At 42.1% G+C, this 8,202-nt stretch overlaps 1 pseudogene; it reads right to left on the reverse strand.

Moving 5' to 3' along the window:
* Positions 1-1,094: 1,094 nt before the first annotated feature.
* On the reverse strand, positions 1,095-7,866 carry LOC133113996 (sterile alpha motif domain-containing protein 9-like; annotated as a pseudogene).
* Between the last annotated feature and the right edge of the window lie 336 nt (positions 7,867-8,202).

Here is an 8,202-nt window from a genome sequence, read left to right on the forward strand (position 1 = left end):
GTCCGTGTACTTCCAGCAGTCTTCGAACACGTCGGGGGGGTTGCAGTGCAGCCGCAGCATGTGCCTCTCCTCACTGACACTGAGGTTAGGGGGGGGAGGCTTCAGGTTCTTGCGTGGGTCCAGCAGGAAGGTGCTCTGTAGCGTGGAGGGACCCCGCGTCCCGTCTGTTGACCGCCAGGTGCAGTTCATGGCTCCAAGCATGTACGATGAGAGATGCGCATGAACACCTCTTCGCTATCAGTCCTGTTGCCACAACTCTTGGGCTGAGTCCGCACCGCGTACGTCACTCCTCTCCGTATCCAGACATTCCTCCGTGCGGGACTCCTGGTCGCCAGCCTACCCAGCTGTTACTGTACTGTGGTATTGAACGCTACATGTACTGCTGTTCAATGTCTCCGGTGGGCTCCAGGTCAAGTTCACGCAGAAGTTGTTGGGGAATTGCAGATACACATCACTAGGCAGAGGGAGCGCGCCACTCCAGCTTATAGTTATAGCTTATAGTTATAGTTGTCCTCCGTTGCTCTCTCCTCAACAGCCCATAGATATCTTGTGAAATCCTAAGAGGCTTTTTTAACGTCTAAAAGCTCACTCCTTATATATCCTGAAACTTGTATAGAAGTGTACTTATTTTGGTAAGACATTCATCCAGAAATATCCCCATTATACCGAGTGGGAAAACACTAGCTCTTATGCAACTTATTTAATGAGCCTATTCATCACTGTTATCTGCCTCACTGTCATAGTCTCTCTTTGACTCTCTCCACACTTTGACTTCATACAAGCCAGCAGCAAGTGCCTTCCACCATGCTCATTAGCTCTGAACCACATATTTTTCCTCTTACGGGCGTTCTTACTACCACCTCAATGGCGTGTGCGAGGGGTTAACAATGCATTCCTGCCTAACCCATCCCCCGTCAATCTCTCATCAGGCGGGCCCGGGTCCTCGACAAGTTGACATTGCCAACTTTGTATTGGTTTACTTCATCAAAAATTAAAATCATCATAATTCATGGACTGTCATCACCATGGCAATTCATTACATATTTACAAGTACTAGATGAATCCATGATGCAGATCAATGTTATTTTCCCATTTTATGCTATTTCAGTAATGTTGTAGGCCACAGGCCCTCTAAACGTGAAGCCCAAGTAGAAAGTAACATTCTCATTGCCATAAGGTACTGAGGCTGAATTCAAAGCTGGAATCTGGAACTTCTTCTTCTGAGGACCCTGGAGAAACACATTCCCATCCTCTGTCCAGCCATGAACAGGCTTCAACAGTGTTTTAATCTCTGGCATTTTCCACACCTCCCCGCTTAGCCACTTCATCCTCTTTTCTGACACAGGGAGCTTCTTCGTGAGACTCTCCACTTTGCTCTTGTGTACAATCTTGTCCCGTCCATTTCCATTACTCAGGAAAAAGTGAGTGTAAATTCTCCTCTTCCTATGGGGAATGTCTTTCATTTTGGTCCAGTAACTTCTACTGAGCCATTCAATTGCTGATATGACAATTTTGTATTTGTTTTCTTTATCATCTTCATTGTCATCTGGCCAGAAAAGCAAGGTGAGCAAGAAAAGAGCACTCGGTAAGCATTCGCTCTTCTCATTTGGGAACTGCTGGCAGAGATTTTGAAGATACTGAATTGGTGCAAGCTTCGGAGACTGAGTTGAAAGGCAACCTAAAGCAATCTGAGATGCTATGTAGTTCACAAGGTCCATTTGGTCCAGCCTTGCATTCAGTGGGTTGGAAGGATACAGGGATATTATTTCCTCCAGCACTTGGATTTGTCCCCTGTCTGTTTGGTCATGCAGGAGGGAGAAGATTGTTGTTATATTCCCCCCTCCAAGACGATATATCTGCATGCGCTTCATGAAAGGAGTCAAGCTCAATGGATTTGCATTGCCTTGCTGCTGAACTGTGCTGGGAGAAACACTGCTGAAATATTTTCCATATACAGCACTCTTTTTTACCAACCAGGTCTTTCGATTGCTTATTCTGAACTCTGATGTCTCAACTGTCTCATCCTCCTCTGCATTTATATCAGTCTGAAAGTAGCTCAAGTCTTCAGAGATCCATTCCAAGTCACTGCGCATGGACATCTGAAGGCTTTTCAGTTTGCTGTGGAAGTTTTCCCAAGGAGTCTTAACAGCTTCAGGGATGTATTCTGTAACCAGGTACTTCAGGCATTCCAAGCTTCCACCAGTTTTGCTTGAAAACAATTGCAGTGAAAATATAAGCTTCAACAAGTTGCATCCAACCTCCACTGCAGCAAAAAACCCAAAAATGGTTTGAAGATCAGACATGGCTGCCATCTGACAGTCCTTGAAGCAGTCTATGGCTTTGAGTGCTTTTTCAATGGCATCCACCATGTTTTGTGGTGTCTTCAATTTCTTTTCAATCTCTTTACATTTGGCATTGAACCATCTCCTGTACACCTGCCCTTTAGTGTCCAGGATGTACGAGTTTTGGGGCATCTTTTTTGCAGCTATTTCTGCCCATTGTTCTGCTTTTTCAAATTGTTCATGGGTGTAGTTGAGTCGGGCAAGTTGCTGTGCAAAGAAAGCATCTTTGTTGAATCGCTCGTATGCTTCTTTTAGAAGCTCGATTGCCTTGTCTGGGTTTTCGTCTGTCATCACATGTTCAATGAAAGGAGAGAATAAACTGTCTGATTCATCACCTTTCATGATTCTGCTGCGTCTCATGAACAAAGCTCTGAGAAACTGTACATACTCCTCTTTTCCAAACCTGTTCTCAAAAAGCACATCATCATGGAGAAGATCCATTGCAATTCCGCTTTGCTTCTGCTGGCTACTTGACAACTTCTGGAGAATCCAGATGAATGATGAATGATGGATGAATGATACGGATTGAATTAATGTGTGTCTTGTCATCTCTCAAATGTATGAAGATAAGCTTAGCTTGCTCACTTAAGGATGTCTCAAAAGTGTGTTGGCGAAATCTGTCCATTGTGAAGGTCATTCTCATCATGGCCTCACAATGAGACTGGGAGATGAAGGAGTTCTGCACATAGGCATTGAGCAACGCCACATATCGAATGAGCATTGTGACAACAGATTTGTGGTCAATGTCTTGCAACAAATGTTCCACAAAGTCTTCTATGTACTTTGGGTCAAATTCTTCACTCATGAGGACAAATGTCAAGATGAACTCTGGCTGATACTGTTGTTCGAGCTTCTCTCTTTTCCCAGAGAACTGCCTCTTCTCCTCTGGTGACAATTTGTGGGTCACAGCGACATTCTGGAGAGGCGACTCTTTGCATTTTTTCTCTGGATTGTGTGATCGTCTGCAGCTCAGAAGAATGAAGCAGGGCGTCCCTTGTGCAATTCTCTTGGTGCAGACGGCAGTCACCAATTCATTCCGAAGGTCATCAAAGTAGTCATTCTCACAGTCTTCCACCAGTAAGAATACTGGGAGGCATTTTTGTGGGGGTTCTTTTTCTTCATATTCGCGGAGCTGAACTGCATGCTCAGACACAATAATTGGCGAGTATGACGGCTTCACAATTGCACATCGTAGGTCTTTTCTGTTGTTCCAAAGTACCTGTCGTGCAACTGTGCTCCCCCCACTGCCCGGATGGTGGTATATATTGATGCTGCTCACAGGTACTTGGTCTGCACCTCTTTTCTGAATGTCATTGAGCAGTTTTGAAATTTCCCTGTATGCATCTCTCTGAATGATTTCGTCAAGAAACTTCTTCTCTGCAAGCCAGAAATTCAGCCACTTCACTTTACCGCCATGGTAAAACTGCCGTTCCAAGTTTTCTTTTTCTCCCTCAATGAAGTCGGCACAGGTGTCATCACACTGATCAACACTCAGGATCTCTAAGGAGTACATCCTTTCCTCCTCTTTAGTTTCAAGGAGGCACTCTCCTTTTGTGAAAACTGACAAATGTTTGGTCGCTCGAGATGTCAGAGGCTGAATGCGTTGCAGAGTAGCATTCACATGGCTCATTTTCATCCCCACAACGCTGGAACGGTTAACCATTTCGGCACTACAGTATGCCTCTGCAAAGCCTTGCCACTTCTGAAAGTTTTTTTCACATTCTGCAATGCATATGATGTCTTCGTGACCTTCCATGTCAGTAAAAAACTCATAGAAAGTATGCAACTCAGGCTTCTCTACAGGGGAAGTGAGAAGAAAGATCACCAAGAAGGAGCCCTTCGGCAAGATCTGTTTGCATATTAGGGATACAGATTCCCTCAGGAGTGTCATTTTGGTTTTGATCCAGGTCATTTCCTCACAAGGGATTTCGTTTCCACGGAAATTATTTCGTCCATTGCAAAATATCCAGCTTGTCTGTTCAAACAAGTGTAGGTGCCTCTCAAATTCTCTGGTGCTCATGTCATTTCGGATTTTGTAGTCCTGCATGAAATGCAGATTTGCAGCATGGTGCTGAAGGTATTTGCCACAGAATCCAGACACTTTTGAATCTGGGTCAAAATCAAAAACACAGAGAATCTTCATGTTCAATAAGAAGTCAATGTTCCTCAAATGGCCCTGCTGGAATTTGTTGGTCACAACGATGTACCACTTTTCTGTTTCTATGAACTTTTTCCCGCTGGTCACAAGCATTGTGAGTTTCCTGCCCAGGTCTTCACAGAAATCTGGTGTGTTGAGAAATTGTGACTTTTCGGCCTCTTCTCTCAGATCATCTCTGTCTTTCATACGTTGGTAGAAGTCCAAAACATTTTTATCAATAACTGGTTCTGTTTTGGATCCTACTCTGCGATAGATTGCCTCCTTTTCTAGTTCAACCTTATTCGATTTTTCCTTGAAGTTTGGAAGGTGGACAGAGTACACTTTGTTCTTCACTATGTTCACTGTGGGGACGATGTCAACCTCCACAATGTAAAGCTTTTCTGTGCTGTTTATGTCTATGACCTCGATAAACTGTGGTGGGCGTATACACTGTCGCACGTGTTCGCTGTCAGAAGTAAAACACCGTTCTATATAGTCTAACGCATCAACGAGGATGTCTTTCTCTGTTACAGGAATGCCAATTATTTCACCATGTGTATAGTCTGTGTCATCCCTACTGTCCATCACACCAAAGTGTATTGTACCATTTGTTCGAATATTCATGCATCCAGCACCAAATTTGAGAACCTCCTTGGCAAATTTTGCTTGTAGCCTCGTCCTGTCCAATTTAGTAGCATTTGCCAGGGATTTGTACTCATGGCAAGGTGTGATCAGATCGATGACACCAGATTCAGGCTGTAGAACATTATTTTTGACGTATGTGAAGTCAATGCCTTCTTTGCCAAAAGGCCTTGGTTTACAGTCTTTCTTAGTGGACAAGGACGATTGGTCCTTTTGTGTCTGTATCTCTGGATGGGACTGATTGGTGCCAGCACCAGTGGCCACATCACCTGTGCCTTGCTGCTCATTTTGACTTCCAGTTCCTCTGAGCCTAGTTGCTTGAGTTTTTTTGGTCTTTTGAAGTTTGTGTCCTTGAAAAGATTCAACAAGCTCATTTCTTTTTCTGACTATTAGGAGAGCAGGGCCAGACTTCATGCCAGTCTCTGTTTTCAGATAGTCCTCGGTCACCTCCTTGAGGATTTTGCCATCCACCTCCTCTTCTTCCAGCTTCTGAACATACTGCTCCTTCACTCCTATTGACCTTAACCAGGAGCTCACGTCCGATTCCGTCCATTCTTCCACCGGTTTGTCACCCAATTCAGCTGAGGAAGGAAGATGCAGTAGGACATAAAACAATTTAAATGTAGAAAGAAGTGCAGAAACATAACTTTACTAATTGTAGACGTGGTGAAATGTGGAATTGAAAATTTTTCGTAAAAGAAGATGCGCACAGTTGCTAAGCACCACTTTGCATGTACCATAGCAACATTTTAATTTGAAGATCAAACTTCCAAAATGTATTAATCATCAATTTGTGCCATAGCATATCTCTTACAAGGCTGCAAGACCAGGTTTGAGAAGGTGCTTGATACCATCTAGCACTTACAGTAGGTAAACTAAGCATTAGGTACAGTATAGTGGAAAGAAAAGATGAGCATTGCTGGGCTGAATGGCCTGTTCTCATCATTATCTTATGTCATTTATTTCCCTTTTTCTGCATTTACCATTTACCAACTGTTCGGGCAAATTTCCTGACAGTATGGATAAACAGAATTTAAATGACTTGTTTGCGGAATTTAAAAATTATGACAACTAATCATATATACATACCCATTATTCACTCATAGCTTTGGTCTTTTGAAGGAAAAGTCCTCAAGATGTTTGTTCTCAATCTGAGAAATTGGAGAAAAAGAAAATCTCAATGCACACTTGAAAGTTACTTTTGACAATGTTGCCAACTTTAGGTTCTGTTCCACTGAAAAAATTTAATTTACCCTTTTCTGTTTACTGCTGCAAATCATCCCTTCACTATTCAACTTTCAGGATAATACCACCTTTTGAATGATTATGGCATATGGTGACTAGTTGGTGCCTGATGTTAGTTTGTAGTGACAATTAAAGAAATGTTTTAAACCATTCCATTTTTTGCCAGGCCCATAGGGACTGGGCCACAATCGTATGTCTCTATTATCAAATGACTGACGTACCTTGTTGAAAGTCTTATGCAGAAGGCTTAGGCAGTACGTACAATGTAGTGTCTGCTACTGTACAGAAGATTTGGCCACCTTACAGTAAATTACATTGGACATGTCACAAGTCAGACAATAGCCACCTTGTTTCACGAATGAGAGTCCTGATTATCAATGATCTACAGATGGCTCAATTTCTCCAGAAATGTGTGGTTTATGGACACTGATGAATAATGGTAAAAATGAGCTATTGGTTATAGCCTTACAGACTACAATGTGCGTATGCTAGTGGATTGGCTTGTGTTTTTCTACAACAGAGTGTTGATGCTTTTGAACAATGTAATGCATATATAAGTAGGCAAGAGCTCTTACTTGAACTAATATGGTCCCTGTTATTTATTTATAAGGAGGGTATCACTGTGGTTGGTGCAAGTGGCCACAGCTAAACCTTTGAATGATGACTAAGCATATTCTGCATATGCCAATATTATTCGGATTATTGGAGCACTATTTGGGCACGTATACAGCTTATTCAGAATAACCATCTCATTTGGGGTTTTTACGACAAACTCCCTTAGGGCGTTGCTTACTTCCCATCGTTTTTCAAATTACCACGGCTCTTAGGATTGTCAAAATATATTCCAAAAACACTGGAATATTGTTTTACGTAATTTTTCATTCTTAAATTTGAGATTTCGAATAAGTTTCAGGACTAGCATTTTCTCATTAATATAGGCTAAATATTACAGTGCGTGTTTCAAGCACCATCGCGACTATTTTCAATGTCTACAGTACATGCCATGAGTAGTTATCGAACAAAACGTCCATGTCACATTACAAAAAGAAAACAGACAGGCTAAAGTTAGCACCGTCTAATTTTCCATGGCACTATGAAGTGATGCGTGTCTAACACCATGGGTAGCTTTCTCTCAGACCGCTAGAATGCTAGCTAGCAGTTTTCCGGATGGAAAGACACAGAACTTTTGCATGGTGGGAGAAATTATCTAGCATTTATGCATTAAATAAAGCGCTTAATGTACGTAACGCTACCTGGCAGTTTAATACATTTAATCGTACTATGTACGGCTGCATGTAATATTTAAAGAACATTAATTTCTTAGTAGCCGTCTAAAAATATCAAGAGATATGACTATTCAAGTTGACTCACCACATTTGGCTATAGACACGTCTGGATGTTATTTTGCTTTATTCATCAATGCGAAAGAAATCAAAGCGAAGAAAATAATTGTTGCCAAAATGGTCTAAAGTGCGAATTCAAAACTAGCGGAAATTCTACTTCTCTGTGAACCGCTTTGAATCTAAAGTAACCGAATCTGACTTAGTGCATGCGCGTTTCCTTGCCAACTGGGCGTAGTTTAGACCAGTGCTTGAAGTGGAAAAAAATAAGTGCCAGTACTCCTTATTCACGTGTTGGAAAGTGTATCGGCCGGTATCAGCAAACCCTTAAGTATTACATTTGAAGTTTTCAGTGAATAAATGATACTATGAGGTATTGCTTTTGTTCACAATATACTGTGTGTTTATTTTGAAAAGTGACACACATTTAAAATTTTGAAATGCTCAAGGCAGCTTCGGTGTCTGACGAAAGGTCAACAGGCCTGTAATGGAGAGC

This window comes from Conger conger, chromosome 16 (genome assembly GCF_963514075.1).
Source record: "Conger conger chromosome 16, fConCon1.1, whole genome shotgun sequence".
NCBI lineage: Eukaryota > Metazoa > Chordata > Actinopteri > Anguilliformes > Congridae > Conger > Conger conger.